Source organism: Mytilus trossulus, chromosome 11, assembly GCF_036588685.1.
Source record: "Mytilus trossulus isolate FHL-02 chromosome 11, PNRI_Mtr1.1.1.hap1, whole genome shotgun sequence".
NCBI classification, from domain to species: Eukaryota; Metazoa; Mollusca; class Bivalvia; order Mytilida; family Mytilidae; genus Mytilus; species Mytilus trossulus.
In genome coordinates this window covers 63880358-63904498 of record NC_086383.1, presented here as the reverse complement: position 1 = coordinate 63904498, position 24141 = coordinate 63880358, and the positions used below count along the sequence as shown (strand labels likewise).

The 24141-nt window shown below is 32.8% G+C and overlaps 1 long non-coding RNA gene across 1 annotated transcript in view; it reads right to left on the bottom strand.

The window, feature by feature from the left end:
• The window catches only part of LOC134691414 (uncharacterized), a 28085-nt gene extending 4751 nt beyond the window's left edge, over window positions 1–23334 (bottom strand). The window contains exons 1-2 of the long non-coding RNA XR_010102129.1: window positions 23245–23334; window positions 21936–22010 (exon numbers count right to left, since the gene is read on the bottom strand). This is a non-coding gene — a long non-coding RNA (uncharacterized LOC134691414). The remainder of the gene's footprint in view (window positions 1–21935; window positions 22011–23244) is intronic.
• Window positions 23335–24141: the final 807 nt, after the last annotated feature.

The window sequence follows — 24141 nt, the reverse complement described above, 5'->3', positions numbered from 1 at the left end:
TTTGAGGGGAGGCAACACTGTAAACATCCTGGGGTTTTTTGGCAGTGAAAATTGAAAACTTATTTGCAGCCACTGTATCTCTTTTCGGAGCAGGCGACCGTACACTGAAACAAGATTTTTTGGAAAGGCAAGGTAAAAACCTATAAATATCATATAGTTTTGATTATGTAAAATGTGCATGTATCATGATTTCAGGTTTTTTATGTTCAAATTAGGCATTTTTTGGCCCATGTTCTTTGGATGGAATTTTTTTAATATATTAGAAGAACACTTTATTTTTATGTCATTATAAACTAGAGAACATTCTGATTCCAGTGATATCTAGTTTTATACAAGTATTTTATTAATTAGTCCACCACTATGTGTCACTTATGCATGGTCCCTCAAAATATGACGTCATATAAATTGAATAGCTTAATTTGAAAAAAATACTAGTAACTAGTGATTGAAGTTTTTGCCAATAAAAAGAATCTTAATATATTTCAGTTACAATAGTAAACTTTGAAAGCCCTGAGTTTTTGTGATCATTTGCAAAAAAACAAAATGTCATTTCATTGTACCGTTTTAATGTAATTGAAAGTAGAAAAAGCCTTCTATTTTCAGTATTTTGTCACACTCCTGACATCTTTTATAAAGATTGAAAAATGCTTTAAACTTTCACAACAAATCACTAAACACATTGCTATATCATTGATTTCAATTTCTGATATCTTTTCCCATAGAACAGGACTTTCTTTTTAGAACTATTTAAAAAAAAACAAAGAGAGGCACCCAAAAATGTCAGCAGTGTGACAACTGTCTTTAACATCTAAATGTTTTCTTCTTCTTTATTTTTCAGAAGTGGCTATTCCAAAGAGAAGAAAAAAATTAGTGCAACTGTGATATGTTTATATCATAGATGTGGGAGTGCATTATATATGTCAGGAGTGTGATGCTTTTTTAAGGCATTTTCTGTCAATTCATAATTTCACAAGAAAAAGTTCCACAAGTTTCTTTGTGTTAGAAATGTTAAAACCAAGTAATATTCATATCATTTACCTCATAACCCTTTCCTCCATTAAAATTTTTTTTTTGCATACTTGATTCGCATAGGATTTTTTTGATAAAATGCTGAACTTATGATTTGAAGTATTAAAGCATTGTGAAAAACAACTATTTCATCAAATAAATTTAAGTCAGATATTCCTATGATATTCCTTTTCACATTGGAAACAAACTTTATTAAGCCAACTGCAGACACTTTGTAGTCGAAGTGTTTCAACTGAGGTACTACACAGGCGTCAAAAGGCGTCATTATGGAGTAAAGGGGGTGGCGTCAAAAGGCGTCATTATGGAGGAAAGGGTTAAATGTGTTATTTATCATGATTGTTTTGGCACAATCAGTTTCATGCAATTAATCAATTTTCTTTTTTTTGTGCACAGTAATGCAAATTTATCGAAGGAAATAAGTGTGTACAACTATAATATAATACTAGAGCACACCCACGAAATCGCGGGCATTCAGAGCGTAGTTTAAAGTATGCAAAGTGTTGTTGGAAGAATTTTGTAAAATATTAAATGACTGGAGAATTTCAGCAAAAGTATCATAAGTCATAGGTTATTGGGGACAGGAAAATGCTTCTTTTTTATACCTCCTCCTTTCTTTCCAATATTCCCATTTTTTTGTTTTCTGTCAATTTCAATATGAACATACATTTGTTATGTTATGAACATTCAAGTAAGGAGCCTGTAATTCGGTGGTTTTTGTTTGTTTAAGTGTTACATATTTGTTTTTCGTTCATTTTTTTGTACATAAATAAGTCCGCTAGTTTTCTGGGTTGAATTGTTTTACATTGTCAGTTCGGGGCCTTTTAAAGCTGAGTATGCGGTATGGGCTTTGCTCGTTGTTGAAAGTCGTACGGTAACATATAGTTGTTAATATCTGTGTCATATTGGTCTCTTGTGGAGAGTTGTCTCAACATGGCAATCATACCACATCTTCTTTTTTTGTAATCAATGAATTTGTAAAAGATTTAATGACTGGAGAATTTCAGAAAAAGTATCAAAAGTTCACATGAATATTTTTAGGGCTTATCTGTATATCATGAACATTCATTACTATATAAATATAGTGTATTTACGTTCAATTCGAAGTTTACTAATCGGTCCATAGTGGTTATTGATATAGTATACAGACCCTCTCTATTTTTAAAATAAACTCTGTGACTGCCGTGGATAGTAAACTTGAAAATGATAGCAGATAGAATTCTGAAAATACACTTTATTCTTTGTATATGTATGTTCAAAGTATACAGAAAAACGCAAACCGGAAGTCTTATCTGACTTAAAATTTCGTCCAATGACGGGACAATATCCGGATGCCTTTTTTCTTGTTTTTCTCCAAAAATAACTCAATCTGAATAATCATATGAATGGATGACAAATGGCACTATGCACTGTACGTATAGGACACAGAGGCGTGTTGATTATTTTATTGCGGAAAGAAGAGAAGCGACACCCAAAATGAGGTCTACTCGTTTAATAGTATAGATAATTAGAAAGTGAGGAAATGAATTTTGTACAAAATAGAACAATTATTTTGATTTAAAATGGTATATTTAAAGATGTTTCAAGGATTAACCATTCAGAGGACAGTAATTTGTCACAATCCTGACATGAATTTAACAATTTAAGAAAAATATGAAAATTAGCTTTATTTTTAGAACAGATAATTGAAAGACAGCTAGTAAATTGAAAAAAACTTTTGGTAAAACTTCCACTCCTCAAAACATCCACTAGATTTGCTGAAATAAGCAGGGCAAACTTCTCTAGAAGAAATAAATCAAAGAAGGAGACTTGGAAAGAGAGAACCTGTAAATACTGGCTGAATCTGAAATTTAAACATGATCATCTTGGAAGTTGGACAATCTTAAACAAAATAAAAACCTACAAAACCAAGCTATCAAAACCGGCTTAAAGTAAGAAGAACTTTGAATTCCAAATTTGATAAACATGATAAACAATATAAAGAAAAACAAAGGCAGTGGCAGAGAAACAGTAGAAAAAAAGGAAGAAAGATAAAAAAAGAAGTTGGCTTGAATAAGGAATTAGAATCGAACTAAAAAAGCTCAGATTCAAATGAGAACAGATCTGTGACTGTGTCAGGTTCCAGATCTACAGTGAGAAAACCTGCACAACACACAAGAAATCAACTACCACAAAACCCAAATGCTTATAAATGAGTTTGTCTAGAAGGCCCTTTTTTCTTGGTGTAGCATTTTTAATTTATGATGTGTTTCAAAGTACTCGTCCAAGCATTTGGGTTACACCACTGTCCCAAGTTAAGGGGAGGGTTGGGATCCCGCTAACATGTTTAACCTCGTCACATTCTGTATGTATGTGCCTGTCAAAAGTCAGGAGCCTGATCTGCTTACCCTTCTGGAGCACCTGAGATCACCCCTAGTTTTTTGGTGGGGTTCGTGTTGTTTATTCTTTAGTTTTCTATGTTCTTTCATGTGTGCTGTTTTTTGTTTGTCTTTTTCATTTTTAACCATGGTTTTGTCAGTTTGTTTTAGATTTATGAGTTTGACTGTCCCTTTGGTATCTTTCGTCCCTCATTTATTCAGTGGTTGTCGTTTGTTGCTGTGTTACATATTGTTTTTGTTCATTTTTTTATACATAAATTAGGCCGTTTATAGTTTTCTTGTTTGAATTGTTCTACATTTATCATTTCAGTACCTTCTATAGCTAACTATGCGGTATAAGCTTTGCTCATTGTTGAAGGTCGTACGGTGACCTAAATCTGTTAATTTCTGTGTCACTTGGTCTCTTGTTAAGAGTTGTCTCATCGGCAATCATACCACATCTTCTTTTTTATATTATATGCTCATATGCATTGATAATTTTCTTGAAATAATCATAGATTTTTGTTAGATGTATCCATCTGATGAGTTAAGCCTTATCATGCTTATTGTTGTCAATATTTTTATTTGTTTTGATGCTTTATATGATTACAGGATATTTTCTAGTGTTTTACCTCTTATTTTTTAGATGGCAAGGATTTTCAGAGGTCTCCACGTTTCACAGATTGCTCTGATGTGCAACGGCTGTTTTGCCAAACAAGATGGGGCTGAGGGACGCCAGAGCACGTCCCAAATCAAAACGTAGATATTTCGCCGTATAAAATGGATGCCTTGTTTGAATTTGAAATTTTCTCTTAAATAGCTTTTTAAAAGCTTAAACTATGTTAATAACGAATAATTTCTATATAATCAATGTAAAATTAATATATTTTTCTTATATTACTGGTGGTTTGAGGAAGGAAATTAAAAAAAAAAGTAACAAAAATATTGTGATCTATGAAATTCATAAAGTTGAAGATCACAGAGTCAAATGTTGGGTTATTTCTTTGCAAAATAAGGGCTGTGCAAATTTTGCCTGCTGTAAAAATATTGCAACAGTTAAGTTTAAAGTAGGTGCATAAGCAGAAAGCTTTCTTGTGTTAAATTTTGAGTTATTGAACTTGCATGCTAATTTTCCTCTTTTACGTGCTCTGACGTCCCACAATCTCAGTTTGTCTGGCAAAACAGCCATTGGATGTCAGAGCAATCTCGGACAAGAGACAGGGTTGAGTCCTTCTGTTCTTTCCAACATAGGTTAACGTGTAGGATGAAGTTTCTTATCAAGAAAGAAGAATGCTATCAAAATGAAATTTTTCAGTCATATGCATCTGTGAGCCAAAATTTGTTCCTGTGAAAAAAGTTCCAGTGGAACTAATTTCACAGGAAATTTGTTCTGGGAGAACTTTTTTCAGACAATTTCTATATAATTTGTTCCATCTCTATGAAATAAGTTCCACACTTTACCTGGTGAAATAAGTTCTGGTTTGGTGAAATTTGTTCCTTACCTAGTGAAATAAGTTCCATGTTTGTGAGATTTGTTCCTTACCTGTTGAAATAAGTTCTGGATTTGTGAAATTTGTTCCTCACCTGGTGAAATTAGTTCCTTGTCTGTGAAATATGTTCCACTGGTTAAACAAGTTATCTTATATACTGAGCACTAGTCATCAGTAAGATTAAAGTCATTATAAAAAGCATGTATTATATTGATAATGCAATAAATAGAAGTGTAAACATCCAATTTGGATCATGTGGAGTAAAGCAAAAGTTTAATAACATACTCAATTAATAATACTAAAAATGACACTTATGATCCAGGAGAGAGTGGAATAAGAAATAATAATAGAAGTCTTTCCGAAAAAAAAGTATTAAAACCATTAAAGATGATCGACATTTGTACTTTTATGAAAAGGACAAAGTGACTGATCAATTATATTTAAAAAAACAAAGAAACAAAAGACACACTCTTTAAAAACTGTGCAATGACCATAACTAAGTACATGTATGATTAGAAGACCCATGACAGATTAACAGGAAACAAGGAGGTCGAATACCACATAAACTATAAAACATAGATACAAATTATGATACATTATAATCGCTTTTATTTCTTATCTTCATTCTACAGTCATGCCATCAATTGCAAATGTACCCCATGCAAGCACAGAACTTATTTTCTGTGAACTAAGTTTGAACAGAACATTTTCATTGACTTCTATAAAATACCTTCGTTCAAAACTAATATCACAGGAACTTATTTCACTTTTTTTTTAAATATTAATATTGGAACAAAACTCATGGTGCTGTGATTTTTGTTCCAGAACTTATTTCACACTTGGTCGGAACAAATGTCACACCGGAACAAATTTTTTGTTACACACCACGGTTTGAACAATTAAAAAAAAGTCTGAAATTAAGACCCCTTACACTTAATTTATCGTTTAAGATCACATAAAAAGATATTGCTCTAAGATGGAACACTTCATCTTTTGGACACATATATTCTTATTTAACACTAATGAAGTATGCACTGTAAATTTCCTTTACCACAGTTTGTTTTCCCTTTATATTCTAGTTCAACGAGGAATATAATGAATTTTAATCAAATGTTAGTAATTTTGAAAATTAATAATATAATTTGATCATTTTTCAGTCAAAATTGTTGAAGTTGTGATGATGAGGAAAAAATGGGCTTGGGAATGAATTTACATTGTATAATGATTTTTTGGGATATTTCCACAGGCACTTGCCTGTGGATATTTCAAAATAGTTTTAGGGCTATGGGATATTTGTAAAAAATATTTATTGGGATAATAGGGGTAAACATTATAGGGATACAGGATATTGGGATAAAAACTTAATGGGATATGGGATCTTGATACCCCCTGGATCCGCCTATGTCACCATTAAGGGGAGACACTCATAGTCATATAGATCAGCTGTTTGAAAGAACTATATATCACAGGCACTTGTTTCTGTCAATGGGGGTTTACTATCAACACTCGTACGAAAGTGGATAGAAACCCCCATTGACTGAAACAAGTGGCGAAGTGCCTGTGCTACATGTACATATGACATTGACAACACAGGCACTTGTTTCTATTCATTGGAAGAACCACTATCAACGTATATTTACGAGCTCGTAAATATACGTTGATAGTGGTTCTTCCAATGGATAGAAACAAGTGCCTGTGATTGACAACCTGAGATTTGCTGCCAATATTTTCAAAATGCACGTCTTATTTCAACAATATAATGACCTAATTCCTTGTGAAGTCACAAAACCTTGAATACATCTTGTTGTATGTCTTGCTGGTATTGTCATTTCTGTCACAAGCCGTCAATCGTAACTGGGAATATATTTTGACATGAGGCGGGAAACTAATGCACATAATATACAAATCGTTTCAGGAATTGTTTCCGGAAAATTTTTATCACAAGCTAGGGGGACGCAGATGTCTCTTCGCACCTAAGTCTTGAAATAAATGCTCTATAGTCTAATATGGCAGCTGATCTTCAAAAATAACAATACAATGCTTCATAGAATATATTTTCCATTTACAAATCGTTATGTAATAATATGATCATATGACAAGTCTTCTTGAAAGTATGAATTATGTGCCTGACATCTGACCAGGCAAATGAAAAATGTAGCCTGATCAAAACATTATTTGCAGAAATGAAGATCACATAGAAAAAATGAAAAAAAATGTCTGACATTTATTCGTCAATCGGCAATACTTTATACAAATAAGTTCTGAAGCCGTGGTATGGTTCACAGCGAGACACTGTCTCTCCACCAGAGACCAAAATGACCAACTGGGATTGCTTTAACCTGGGAACAGTATATCTAGTTAATATATATGTTCCTGCTTTAACACTGTTCAAGTTTAAAGTAATCTCAGATATGACGCAGAAGTAAGAAACTATAGGTCACCGTACGGCCTTCAATGATAAGAAAAACCTACACCGCACAGCAAGCTATAAAAGGCCCAAAATTGACTAATTATGCAAAACAGTTATAACGAGAAAACTAACGATGGGCCTGAATTATATTACAACTTAATAAACGAAAAACAAATGTGATATACAACTGCAAAATAATGATTATTTTGGTTTTAATTTATTGATAACAAAATCAATATTTATACGGTTACCGATTTAAATATATAATTTTATATTCTCCGTTTTCTGGAATTATGCCCCCCCCCCCTTTTAAAAAATCATGGATCCGCCCTTCAGTCTTGTATATTGACCGTTCCAGAGTCCTATATGTTAAACAGTTGATCCTTGAAAAATCAAATTTAATGCTGCATAGAAACGTTTTATCCGAAGATATTGTGGGTTTTATAGCTAACGAATCATAAATATGATATACAGTAACAAACAGTCACCGCGCATTTTCTCAAGCTACAGGACGTGACACATTTTGTAAGGATTATACAGGAAAAAACACCATTTTGTGGTTATAGAAACTAAACAAAATGATAGAACTGTTAAATACTTAAGGAAAAGATAGCTTTCAGACAATGCTTTGAGAATTTCAAAAGAAAAGATAGGGTCACCGTGAGTTTTTTTCGGCTAAAATACAAAATAGGAAAATGCACTATTTGAGAGTTACCTCCCCTTAAAATGGCAATTTAAAAAAAAACAAACAAACAAACAAACAAAAATAATCAACATTTGCAAAAATATTAATATTTATAAGTTATATTCTTATAAATCGGTTCTTTTAAATGAAAATTTACATTACATATCTGCATTCCTGCATCAAATTTTGCTTACTTGATAGAAAATCTTGACCTTTGGTTCACTGTTTTTTACAATCCAAGATGGAGGAAGACACCCATACCACCTTAAGCGTTTACTTTTCTACATTGGCTATAGAGGTATACGGGAGAGGGTTGAGATCTCATAAACATGTTTAACCGTACCCGGCCGCATTTTTGCGCCTGTCCCAAGTCAGAAGCCTCTGGCCTTTGTTAGTCTTGCATTATTTTTAATTTTAGTTTCTTGTGTACAATTTGAAGTTTAGTATGGCGTTCATTATCACTGAACTAGTGTATATTTGTTTAGGGGCCATCTGAAGGACGCCTCCGGGTGCGGGAATTTCTCGCTACATTGAAGACCTGTTGGTGACCTTCTGCTGTTGTCTTTTGTATGGTCGGGTTGTTGCATGTCTCTTTGACACATTCCCCATTTCCATTCTCAATTTTATGTGGTGCAAAAATTTGTACACCATCTCCGGATTTCGAATCAATGTCTCTTCAGAGATGTTAGTAATCGAAACGGTATTTGGAAGGCCATATAATTTACTTCAATTTAGGATACTATTAGACTCTTGAATTTTGAAAGAGGCGAAAAAGGATGAACGGATCATATAAACCCGAAGGCAAATATGATACAAGCCCAAACGACAAATATAAACAAGTCTAAATTGAAAACAACGTTAAAATCTATGATTGCGTTGGATAAAAACCGCATTTTTTATACGTGTGCATGCAAAACAAATTTCTTGGTAGAGGGGTCTATATACAGCACAAACAACTTTTCGTAAAAGACCAAACAAGTGAAAAAAGTATATTTTAACAAAACGCATTTCACTAGCAGGTCGAACAACTGATGTTGTGTAACCTCGTTGAAGTTATTATATTTATTTTCAAATACAAATTATTTTCTTAATTGTTCATTCATTTTACATTTAAAAAAGAAATTGAACTCATCATCTAGTACATCACAATGTGTATATAGTCTTAAATCTCTGGGAATTTTCCTGTATCTACCCGTTTCTCTTAATAAACAGTGGTCACTTATTCGAAATTTACAAATTAAATGTGTATGTTCAAAAGAGGTAGAGCCAATTTGCCGGCAATTTGTTTCATTCGATAAGACAGGTAAATCATGTTTTAAATAGCCCGATAGATGCTAATTATAGTACATGAAAATACGTCAAATCATCTATTTTCATACCTTGAACAGGTATTCCTACAAAAACAAGGCCAAGACTATTGATTTTTTAATATTGATTTTATTTTACTATAAACATCCTTTATGCAAGGTACCGTACCCCGTAACTTGTCAAGGAGCCAAATAATATCGAACAAATACAAATAGTGATTTTATCATCCTGAATATATGTATATCTGTATTTGTCCTGGTCTTTTAAGGTTTTATCGTCTATAAAATAAGATAAGATAATACATGTATATATTTAAACCGGAGAACATCTTACATTAGTTGGTCATAGATCACCCTGTGTTACTAACACATGTTATTTTGCCTTTTCTGTCATTTTAACAAATCGGCCCTTCGTTGTGATACTATTACAACAGATTCTTGTTGTTTTACCTACAATCACGATTTGTAGTGTAACTGATTTGTTCTGTAGGGTTGTTTTATTTTCTGATGACTTAGTTACCGGTGTAGGGACGGTGGTAAACATTTCAGTACTAGTATCTATACAGTTTGTGAATTTGCGACAAAATTGTTGTTGACTGCATTTTTAACATATAATACCATGTTCAAAAAAGGTTTCGAAAAATTGTTTTTTGTTGATTTGAAACTTGTATACAATGGCCTTATCTTAAGTTATGTGTATATTACACCCCCTACATGCAGGCTTCATTTCTATAGAATTAATTCTCGTGTTATTGGTTATGTACAGGCACCTACATCAGTTTGACGGCAGTCGTCCCTTGAATATATCTAATAAATTTAAACACATAAATAGAAAGTTCGTGAAGAGTATGGACAGTCATAGGAATGCACACAATAAGCGATACATTATTTTTTCTTTGATACATGTAAACTGATATACTAGTAAACTATATATATTCAAAATGAACCAGAACGACTCTATGAATTAAGCAAACATCCGAAAAAATATGATAGAAACATTAAAATTTAATATAACAACACAAAAAATGCAAACATTCTGAACGAGATTCGAACCCTTTCTTCAAAACCATAATTTCTTGGCAGTTCTGTGCTCTACCGATGGAGCAACGGCGATGCTTATCATTATATCTCTTATTTAGAAGCTATATCGGTACAAATTATCGATGTTGCAATTTTTTCTTTAAAAAGTTGTTTTTTTATGTAAAAAGGACACACCAAACCAATTTCATTTTTGAGGGAAAAGGTTGTATGAATAACAACAGTCACAAAGAGCATAACATTTTTTTGGTTTGATATATCCTTCTGGGGGGATTCCCTGTTTTTTCCACCTAAAAACACCCGAAAAGCCGCATATTGGACTTTCATCCTTTTTGAGGGTTAAATTAACTATTGATCACACATATTATAATATATGTAAATCGAGATATTGATCAAAAAGCATTCTTATTTTTTGTTTTTATAGTAAATTCTATTCTGTCGGCACTTTTTGAAATTGGCCCTTCTGTGAAAAAAAATCCCCGGCAAATTGGCCCTACCTCTTTTGGGAAAGTAGGTATGATTCATAGTTATAGCTTTTTTTTATTTTATTTTTAAAAGTTGGAGTTTACTATTCTCATTTACATTTGATATTTTATCCTGATATAAATTTTCATAGGAGTTTTCCAAATTGTGTTTTTACATAAGCCTATTACTTTTATCCTTATTTAATTTTTGGTTTTCAAATTTAACATAGGAGTACCAAGAATAAATACCTGAATTATGTAAAGTTTTTGCCAAATTTGGTGTTTGAACTTTCTTTGAGTTTTTTCTTCTCCTAAAAGTCTATCATGAAAAAGGAGAGTTTGTCTTTTTATAAAGCAATCAATAGGGTAGCTGCCTAATTCAGACCGAACAGCTATATTACAAGAGCATTTTTTTTACTCCTAAAGTTAACTTATTAAATTTATTTAGTACTTTATCAGGCGGACTTTTGTCAATAAAATTAAGAATATCTACTATGTTTTTATAGAATACATTACTTTCACAGATGTTTTGGCTACTTTTTGTGCTGAATAAATAAGATTTTCATTTTGACAAATGATTTTCCCAAGAAATTTAAGCTTTTGAATTTGCTCTAATTTATCACCATTATTATCAAAAGAATGGTTAAGATTTTCATATTATTTCTTGTGCTTAAAATCATAGATTTAGTTGTTTTTTTTACAATTTACATTTAACTGCCATCTATCACAGTATTGGGACAAATGGTTTAAACTTGACTGAAGTCTCTCTTTATGGCAAGACATTATCAATATATCATCGGCAAATAGGAGGCTACCAATATTTGTGTGTTCTTTTTTAAAGGGATCAGAGTCATCCTGTTTAAAAATTTGAGGTAGATCATTTATGAAAATGTTGAATATAGTGGGACTTAAAGAATCTCCTTGTCTTACCCCTCTAGTTACTTCAAACCAGTTAGTGAGTTTATTATTAATCTTAATTGAAGATTTTGTGGTTGAATCCATTTTTTTTATTAATTGTTACATTTTACTGCCAATAACCTGAGATAAAATTTTATATAATAAAGCAGTTCTCCAAATGGAGTCAAATGCTTTACGTAAATCAACAAAGCATACATATATTGGTTCCTTTTTTAATTTAAATATTTATTAATCAAAGTTTTAAATATAAATAGACTATCTGTAGTTCTTAAGTTAGGAAGAAATCCAAATTGTTCCTTACTAAATTTGTTTTCCATACACGTAATTATTCTGTTATTTAAAATTGAACTTAATATTTTTGCAATTCCATATAATTACATTAGATGTATGTTTCATTGTAATACTTTATTCTGATTGACTAACTGCACATCACGTGTTATTCCTTAAACAATTGCATCACTCAATAAAACTTATCATTCATGATAACACGTGGTCCCACAATAAAGTGCACAGGTGAATTAAATAAAAAAATGATAAAATTCGTGTTTTCATGATCATAGATAAAAAATGTAATTATAAGTATTGAATGCTTCTTTTTGTAACTTCATACGGCTGTAAAAGCGTTGACCGTGCGTACATTTTTAGAATGAAGCGCTTCATACAAAATGTACCTCGGTCAACGCTTTTACGCCCCAATGAAGTTACAAAAATTCTTAATTATAAGAGATATTCCTCTGTAGTTATTTGGGTCTTTGGAATATTCAGACTTGAATATTAACAACAATGGCGGGCACCATGAACCTTGACACAAACCAGTTTCTATCCATTGGAAAATCCACTTTTCATACGTTTCATACGTTGATAGTGGATCTTCCCATGGATAGAAACAAGTGCCTTTGTGCAAACCATCCAATACCTTAATTTTTATCAAAAAATTCATGAACTTTAAACATGCTGTTACGTCCATATGTGCACATTTTGAAAACTAGTTCTGTTAGAAATTTACCCTGGACACAAATTCAAGGGAATAAACAAGGCGAGCCACGATGTCTTGGTTGTTCTAATATTTTTTATATCTTTACGAACATGCATAATTAAAACAAATCCTGGCTTTAGGTTGGAAAAAATGGTAACAAGGTTTGTATTTCTTGATATGCTTATTCTTTAATTTTTAGGACAGTTTTCTCTATTCTTTAATCATTTTGCCTATTTTTCTCGAGTCTTATTATAATGATTACCAATGCCTCATTTTTCTCTATTCTTTAATTTTTTTCTCATATTTCTCAGCTCTATTTTTAGGCCATGTATTAATTCTGCACTTTTTGCCAATTATTTTATATTTCGTAAACCTCACCCAGTACCAAAATACCTTGGTGGACAATTAATCAAAATATACTTTCTGAAAGCTATTAATCATAATAAAAAAGACCATTTTATTAAAATAAATTTTATATTTGAAAAAAAAAATGTTTTTTATATCACTTTAATCAGGAAATCATTTTCAAAGAAAGAATAAAAATCACATAAGAAAAATATATTAATGCATTATGATCTATTAGCTTAACTAGACCAACGAGTCGTGAGAGGTACAGTATACTGTCTAAAGTTTTCATATTCTAACCATCTGCAAAATCTTTCTTGCGAACTGGAACCAAACTTTACAGTAATCTTTATATTTTACGTTACATGTAAATTTGAACTCTCCATTACAAAATGAAGTAGATGTGGTTTGATTGCAAATGAGACAATTCTCAACCACATAACAAATGAAGTAAAAGTATACAATTTGTGAATCTGAATTAAAAATTTACTGCAAGTGCAATAATGTATATTGATTGCCTTAATTGCAACTAAAAGTCACCAAAATAAGAAATAAACGTCCAACTTAAGAATATTAAGTTCCTGTGTAGGACGTAATTAAAAACCCTGCCAGACAAGATTTATCCGTTACTACAGAATACTAAGTACCCCATTCTAAAGAAATGTATCAATTTCCCGACGTAGTCGGTATAGTTTCGGTTTGTGCCCTTTGAACTTAAGGACGCTTAACTATGGCAACATAATATGCATGCTCGAAAATCCTTTCTGTGATTGGACAAAATGCTGTCATGGTGGGTGATTTGGTTGTGTTTGAAAAAACGTCTCGTTAATTATATCGTGATGGAAAGCAAGTGAAAAACTATTATATTTGAACTAGATCTTACAATGATTTATATTTTTATTAAAATAATTGTTTCTCCAATAGCTCTTTGCATCCATGACAGCTGTTTATTCGGGAAAATTGTATAATTTTTAATGTAAACTTTGTTGTACGAACGTACATGACTTTTAAAACACACCTACGAATGTGAGATTTCCGTGGGGTTTTGGTGAAAAATATATATGCTACAATCAAAAGAAAACATTATGCACATAAAATCAAACTCAAAAATGAAATTATCCACATAAATAAAATAGATTCAGGTAAAGAAGGTGTCATTATCACCACTTTCAAATTGTTTGGAATGTGTAGACTTAGCCTTTAATACTTGAGCAGGTAAATATCACTGACAGGTTCATTAGCTAATCCTGGTCAATTAGGCTATTAATAGCTCGAGTGCTAAAAATATCTTATCGACTTAGTTCACTTGCAAGAGCAGTCTAAAACTTCAAAGGCATAGTACTAATCTCAAAGAGTACAAAATATTATACTTGAAATAAAGAATCATGTCAAAATACATATATCGCAAATTTAAATACTTGTCTAAAGCTGTATTATATAGATCATCTCCCTTTGGCATCCGTCCGTCCCCGATATACACACCGAAATAGGTTGTATCTCTAATTGTTAAAGTTGTGCTTGACATGTACACGTGTACACCACTGTCAAATTGTTTGGATTGTGTAGGCTTAGCCTTTAATACATGAGCATGTCAATATCAACATATTCAGATGGAGATTTAATTAAAGAGGTCCTGCATCAATTAGTCATTGTGCTTCTGAAGGTTATCGAAATGATAGTTTTAAACATATACTCAAATTTAAATACGTCGGATATCTTTTTTAAAGATAGTTCTTGTTTACTGTGTTGGATGTATAAAAAAGCAGACACGTGCGGATGGAAACAGGATGCTATACATGTATCAATTGTCTCTAGTGTAGAAAATGTGCCACGCCTACTGCTGTTAAAGAACCTTACAATAACTGTTTCAGAGGTCCGTATATATCCTAGTCATGTTCATCCTATTTTGCAGTATGGTAAAAAGTCATTTCAACAATAAATTTGTATTTCAGTCGGTTTGAGTAACATTTTGGCGGCAAATGTGTTAGCCGTATCAGCGCGGCCTAGTTTTCAATTTTTCTTGTCGTTGATTTCGATCTTTGTTAATGATTCATTACTGCTATATCGCTGACATCTATCCAAGTGAATGTCTGTCATATATGTTTTTAATACATTGTTTTGTTATAATTAGGCCGTTAGTTTTCTCAATTGAAATGTTTCATATTTTTCATGGCGGGGCCTTTTCTAGCTTACTATACCGTATGGATTTTTCTCATTGTTGAAGCCCGTACGGTTGCTATAATTGCTTGCATGCACTTTGTTTGAACTTTGGTGGATAGTTGTCTGATGCCACATCTCCTTATTTTTATACTGAACCAAAGAATACCACAGATATCTGCCACTTACCCTTCAACAACATCTAGAAATAATATAACGTAAACTTTCTATTTTTGTAAAATAACACACTTTAGACTTAGATATTAAAAACAAAATAATTTCTAGGGTAAGCATTCTTAAATGTAATAAAAAATCGTCGGTTTGATCAAATACGCACTGGGGTCACTTTCCAACCCGTTGCCTCGGCAGTTCTGTATGGCTAGGGATTATAAAGTTTGCTCTAATTAATAGCTATTGGATAGAAATACAGCAGGAGGGTACAGAATTTCTGGGATAAGCATTCTTAAAGGCCGAAAAATTTCGTCCAAAACACAGAATAAAGCCAAAATCAATAAAATACGCATTGGGTACACCCACATTCCAACCCATTGCCTCGGTAGTTCTTTATGGCTAGGGATTATAGATGCTGCCCTAATGAATACATATTAGATAATACTACAATTTGAGGGTAAAGAATTTCTTAGGTAAGCATTCTTAAAGGCCGAAAATTTCGTCCGTAACACGGAAAAAAGTCAAATCTAATAAAATACACACGAGCAACATAACAAATATAACGGAGCAAGGTGAACTTACACTAGAGACAAACAAATCTAACGGGCAACAAACAAATCTAACGGAGCAACCTGTACTTACACGAGCAACAAACAAATCTAACGGAACAACATGTACCTACACTAGGGATAAACTAATCTAACGGAGCAATTTGCATGAACTAACACGAGCAACAAACAAAACTAACGGAGCAACAAACAAATCCAAGAGAGCAACATGTACCTACACTAGAGACAAACTAATATAACGAAGCAACATGTTATTACACTAGAGACGAACAAATATAATGAAGCAAGGTGTTGAACTAACACGAGCAACAAACAAAACTAACGGAGCAACAAACAAATCCAAGGAAGCAACATGTACCTACACTAGAGACAAACTAATCTAACGGAGCAACATGTTATTACTATAGAGACGAACAAATATAACGAAGCAAGGTGATGAACTTACACGAGCAGCAAACACAACTAACGGGCAACACACAAATCTAACGGACCAACATGAACTTACACGTGCAACAAACAAAACGTACTTACACTAGAGACAAACAAATCTAACGGAGCAAGGTTAACTTACACGAGCAAGTAACAAAACTAACGGGCAACACACAAATCTAACGGACCAACATGAACTTACACGTGCAACAAAAAAAACGTACTTACACTAGAGACAAACAAATCTAACGGAGCAAGGTTAACTTACACGAGCAACTAACAAAACTAACGGGCAACACACAAATCTAACGGACCAACATGAACTTACACGTGCAACAAACAAAACGTACTTACACTAGATACAAACAAATCTAACAGAGCAAGGTTAACTTACACGAGCAACTAACAAAACTAACGGGCAACACACAAATCTAACGGACCAACATGAACTTACACGTGCAACAAACAAAACGTACTTACACTAGAGACAAACAAATCTAACGGAGCAAGGTTAACTTACACGAGCAACTAACAAAACTAACGGGCAACACAAAAATCTAACGAACCAACATGAACTTACACGTGCAACATACAAAACGTACTTACACTAGAGACAAACAAATCTAACGGAGCAAGGTTAACTTACACGAGCAACTAACAAAACTAACGGGCAACACACAAATCTAACGGACCAACATGAACTTACACGTGCAACAAACAAAACGTACTTACACTAGAGTAAAAACAAATCTAACGGAGCAAGGTTAACTTACACGAGCAACTAACAAAACTAACGGGCAACACACAAATCTAACGGACCAACATGAACTTACACGTGCAACAAACAAAACGTACTTACACTAGAGACAAACAAAACTAACGGAGCAAAGTGTACTGTCACGAGCAACACACAAATCTACCGACGCACAGTGTTATTACACTAAGAGACAAGCAAATGTAACGAAGCAAAGTCTACTTACACGGGCGACGCACACTTATAACGGAGCAAAGTGTACTTACACAAGAGATAAAGAAATCTAACGGAGCAATGTGAACTTACACGAGCAACAAACAAATTTAACAGAGCAACATGTTATTACACTAGAGACAAACAAATATAATGAAGCAAGGCGATGAACTTACACGAGCAGCAAACAAATTTAACAGGCAACATGTTATTACACTAGAGACAAACAAATATAATGAAGCAAGGCGATGAACTTACACGAGCAGCAAACAAATTTAACAGGCAACATGTTATTACACTAGAGACAAACAAATATAATGAAGCAAGGCGATGAACTTACACGAGCAGCAAACACAACTAATGGGCTACAAAAAAAATCTAACGGAGCAACATGTACTTACACGAACAACAAACAAATCTAACAGAGCAGTATACACTTACACTAGAGACAAACAAATCTAACAGAGCAGTATGAACTTACAAAAGAGACAAACAAATCTAAAAGAGCAGTATGAACTTACACTAGAGACAAACAAATCTAACAAAGCAGTATATCACTAGAGACAAACAATTCTAACAGAGCAGTATATACTTACACTAGAGACAAACAAATATAACAAAGCAGTATATACTTACACTAGAGACAAACAATTCTAACAGAGCAGTATATACTTACACTAGAGACAAACAAATCTAACAGATCAGTATATACTTACACTAGAGACAAACAGATCAAACGGAGCAAGATGCATGAACTTACACGAGCAACACAAAAAACTTATGGGCAACAAACAAATCTAACAGAGTAACATGTATCTACACTAGGGACAAACTATTCTAACTACAAGAGCAACAAACAAACCTAACCGGCAACAAACAATTCTAACGAAACAACATGTACTTACACGAGCAACAATCAAATATATAATGGAGCAAGGTGAACTTAGTTACACGAACAACTAACAAAACTAACGGGCAACAAACAAATCTAACGGAGCAACATGTACTTACACTAGAGACAAACAAATCTAACGGAGCAAGGTGCATTAACTTACACGAGCAACAAACAAAACTAACGAAGCAAGGTAAAATTACACGAGCAACTAACACAACTAATGGGCTACAAAACAAATCTAACGGAGCAACATGTACTTACACGAACAAAAAACAAAGCGTACTTACACTAGAGACAAACAAATCTAATGGAGCAAGGTGCATTAACTTACACGAGCAACAAACAAAACTAACGGAGCAAGGTAAAATTGCACGAGCAACTAACACAACTAATGGGCTACAAAACAAATCTAACGGAGCAACATGTACTTACACGAACAACAAACAAATCTAACAGAGCAGTATATACTTACACTAGAGACAAACAAATCTAACAGAGCAGTATGTACTTACACTAGAGACAAACAAATCTAACAGAGCAGTATGTACTTACACTAGAGACAAACAAATCTAACAGAGCAGTATGTACTTACACTAGAGACAAACAAATATAACAGAGCAGTATGTACTTACACTAAAGACAAACAAATCTAACAGAGCAGTATATTATATACTTACACTAGAGACAAACAAATCTAACAGAGCAGTATGTACTTACACTAGAGACAAACAAATCTAACAGAGCAGTATGTACTTACACCAGAGACAAACAAATCTAACAGAGAAGTATGTACTTACACTAGAGACAAACAAATCTAACAGAGCAGTATGTACTTACACTAGAGACAAACAAATCTAACAGAGCAGTATGTACTTACACTAGAGACAAACAAATCTAACAGAGCAGTATGTACTTACACTAGAGACAAACAAATCTAACAGAGCAGTATGTACTTACACTAGAGACAAACACATCTAACAGAGCAGTATGTACTTACACTAGAGACAAACAAATCTAACAGAGCAGTATATACTTACACTAAAGACAAACAAATCTAACAGAGCAGTATGTACTTACACTAGAGACAAACAAATCTAACAGAGCAGTATATACCTACACTGGAGACAAAGAAATCTAACAGAGCAGTATGTACTTACACTAGAGACAAACAAATCTAACAGAGCAGTATATACCTACACTGGAGACAAAGAAATCTAACAGAGCAGTATGAACTTACACTAGAGACAAACAAATCTAACAGAGCAGTATGTACTTACACTAGAAACAAACAAATATAACAGAGCAGTATTTACTTACACTAGAGACAAACAAATCTAACAGAGCAGTATATACTTACACTAGAGACAAACACATCTAACAGAGCAGTATGAACTTACACTAAAGACAAACAAATCAAACGGAGCAAGGTACATGAACTTGCACGAGCAACACAAAAAACTTATGGGCAACAAACAAATCTAACGGAGCAACATGTATCTACACTTGCAACAAAAAAATCTAACGGAGCAAGGTGAACTTAAACGAGCAACAAACAAACCAAACGGGCAACAAACAAAACCTGACGGGCAACAAACAAATCTAACGGAACAACATGTACTTACACGAGCAACAAACAAATCTAACAGAGCAGTATATACTTACACTAGAGACAAACAAATCTAACAGAGCAGTATATACTTACACTAGAGACAAACAAATCTAACAGAGCAGTATGTACTTACACTAGAGACAAACAAATCTTACAGAGCAGTATGTACTTACACTAGAGACAAACAAATCTAACAGAGCAGTATGTACTTACACTAAAGACAAAAAAATCTAACAGAGCAGTATATTATATACTTACACTAGAGACAAACAAATCTAACAGATCTTTACTTGCAACAAAAAAATCTAACGGAGCAAGGTGAACTTACACGAGCAACAAACAAACCAAACGGGCAACAAACAAAACCTGACGGGCAACAAACAAATCTAACGGAACAACATGTACTTACACGAGCAACAAACAAATCTAACAGAGCAATGTGAACTTACACGAGCAACAAACAAAACCTGACGGGCAACAAACAAATCTAACGAAACAACATGTACTTACACGAGCAACAAACAAATCTAACAGAGCAGAGTGTACTTACACTAGAGACAAACAAATCTAACGGAGCAATATGTAATTAGTAATACACTAGAGACAATAATAATCTAACGGAGCAAGGTGAACTTACACGAGCAACTAACAAAACTAACGGAGCAACATGTGATTACACTTGAGACAAATAAATCTAACAGAGCAGAGTTTCCGTATGTTTTTGTATTTTGGTTATTTATATCGTCAGGTTGCTGTCTAGTTGACGTATTCTGCATGTTGATGTATTTTGTGTCGTCAGGTTTTTGTTGCATTTACTTATGTCGTATGTCGATGTTTGTTGGTTATTTATGTCGTGATGTTTCTGTCTAGTTGACCTTTCCGTATGTTTCTGTCTAGTTGACCTTTTCGTATGTTTTTGTATTTTGGTTATTTATATCGTCAGGTTGCTGTCTAGTTGACGTATTCTGCATGATGATGTATTTTGTGTCGTCAGGTTTTTGTTGCATTGACTTATTTCGTATGTCATTGTATGTTGGTTATTTATGTCGCGATGTTTCTGTCTAGTTGACCTTTCCGTATGTTTCTGTCTAGTTGCCCTTTCCGTATGTTTATGTATTTTGGTTATTTATATCGTCAGGTTGCTGTCTAGTTGACGTATTCTGCATGTTGATGTATTTTGTGTCGTCAGTTTTTTGTTGCATTGACTTATTTCGTATGTCATTGTATGTTGGTTATTTATGTCGCGATGTTTCTGTCTAGTTGACCTTTCCGTATTGGGTGACGTTCCCTTGTCACCATCTTATTGTGTTGATGTATCTCAACTTTAACGACGTATTTGAGTTTACTGAAAGTTAATATAAATCTACATGCAGACATCTTATACGTTCTGGTATTTCACACATCCAATATTTTATACAAAGCACAATCATGTCGTCATTCACCTTAAAAGCTAACCTAACCTTTAAACAGACCAATTCAGAAGGGATATATTTACGTAACTGTTGTCAAGTCATTAAAGATGGCATATTTTAGTATAACTATTGATTCATTTTTGCGCCTGTCTCAAGTCAGGAGCCTCTTCCCTTTGTTAGTCTTGTATGGTTTTTTTTAATTTTGTTTCATTTACATGTAAATGTTTAACCCGAATAATTCAGTCATTATGTTCCGGTGATCTACGATTACACTTTTAGTACTCAATCAGTCCTAAACTGAGATACTGGTGTTGTATTTATTCATATTTCATCATATAATTTATCTGAGAAAAAATCAGATTTGACTGTTATATCATTATAATAAGATCACCTGATTTTTAAATCTTGACCGAGTGTAAAGTTCAACAAATTATTAAACTGATAAACGACCTATATGTATAATCAATATCAATTTCTGATAACTGAAACACACTTATAACAGCTTTAGTCATACATATTGTCATGTTCTTTGAAAAAATATTCTTCAAAGGACTATTGACCTCCCCCCTAAGTATCTAACATCACTAGCAGTCGTTATAAGAGTTCATGAGAATGTATTTACATTCTTTTTCAAAATTTCTCAAGATGATAAAATAAACAAACATCTGAATTGTACTTGACTAATAAGTTACACAGTGTTAATCACTTACTTTTCTACAGATGTGTATTACCGCTCTATCTAATACCAATACAGTTCATAAAATCCATTTAATGACGGGAATTTTCTGTAGGAACACATAAAAATGCACATTAAATTGAAAGAAAAAGTTTTCAAATACATCTAAATGTTTTATACAGAGGTTCTGTAATGCCTTTTAATATTTCCTGATGTAAAATGAATTGGGTGCACAGTTAAGCACGTGTATCATTATATACGATAACAAAACCTGTTACCATTCAATACTAACGTAGATAAACTGGATATGTGTTCCCGATTGCGAACATTACACATTTGTTGCTATCGTATTTTTCCTGCTGTCCGATTGCCATTGCAGAACAAAGAGCATAAAAACGTCTAAGTATGATTTCCGGTACTAGTGTGTTTGTTTGTGGGTTCGTTCGTGTATTATGTATTGTTTTAAGGTGGTATGGGTGTCTTCCTCCATCTTGGATTGTAAAAAACAATGAACCAAAGGTCCAGATTTTCTATCAAGTTAGCAAAATTTGATGCAGGAATGCAGATATTTAATGTGAATTTTCTTTTAAAAGAACCAATTTATAAGAATGTAACTTATAAATATTATTATCATTGCAAATTTTGATTATGTTTGGTTGTTTGTATTTTTTTTTTTAAATTGACATTTTAAGGGGAGGTAACTCTAAAACAATGCATTTTCTGACGGATTCTACATGGAATTTTCCTATTTTGTATTTTAGCCGGAAAAACGTACGGTGACCAAATCTTTTCTTTTGATATTTTCAAAGCATTGTCTGAAAGCTATCTTTCCTTAAGTATTTAACAATTCTATCATTTTGTTTAGTTTCTAATCACAAAATGGTGTTTTTCCTGTATAATCCATACAAAATGTGTCATTTTGTTACGTCCTGTAGCTTGAGAAAATGCGCGGTGACCTATCATTCTTATGATATTTTTCAACATATATCAATAGGTACTACGTTTTGGCAAAGTATGAACAAATTCTATCATTTTTATTTTAGACTCCTATACCATGTATACCACCTTAAAACTAGATATTTGCATGTGATTTGTTCAAATGCACTTTATGCATTTATTACGAAGCATTCCTAAAAGTGTTATTAATTAATAGGCACAATTAGTTTTCGATTACACAAAATTTCTATATATCTCAAAACTTGATTGTGACATCATGAAATACGCCCATCGATATTTGTTGACTAGGTACAATTATTTTTGTTCACTTATCAATAAAGTGGGACACAATAGTATGCTATATTTGCGACAAGTCTCATGTATACTACAAAAGCCTTTTAACTTACCTTATAAGTCTTGTTTATATAACCACATCTTGTTGATAATGATCAAATGAAGTTAGAATGACTAAAACGATTGTCGACACGTGATGTATAACATACGGGTATGATTATATAATTGGACTTTATTACTTTCGTCTCTCTTACGTTATCTGCCCCGTTAGATTTATGTATATTTATATATTTCCTTCTAATGACCGATATAATATGTATTATGACACGCACATCTGTCGAACACTATTCAAATCCTGGTATCTATAATTGATTTATTTGCAAATTCTGAGTCGATGACACTGTAGGTAGATGTTTTCTTTACGAGGTATCAAATGCCAATTGTCAAAATGTCTGTCTTGCCATGAATTATCATTGATGTGGTCAGAATTATAAATTTATTATTTCAAAACACTAAAACTTTTGTACCCTAGGAAAAGATTAGCTGATCTGTATTTGACAAAACTTTGCATAATGTTTCATTCTGAATTCTCTCCTACTTCGTACTCTTTTTGGACTTTTGAACTGTTTTTATTTGACGTCACAGATGTGTCTACTTAAACGTGACCCGCATCTTGCGTTTAATTTGAGCTATTGTATTTTTTTCATATAAAAACTGGAATGTTTTGTTAAGTTGTTTTCAAAGCGATATTTTGTAAAGCTATAAACAATTTATATTTATTAATAGTCAATATTACCCAAAAGGTTACTAGACTAGACCCTGAACAAAATTTTAATAGCTACATGATATTTTTTAATATCTATTTTTAAAATGTACAAGAGTAAAATATTAACAAATTGATAAAGTATTAAGTGTGTTCTGATGCCTTCTTTATTAATGTTAATTGAATATATATTTAGCATCAACTTCAATTTACCTCATCAATTAACTTTGATTATTTTTGAAATTAA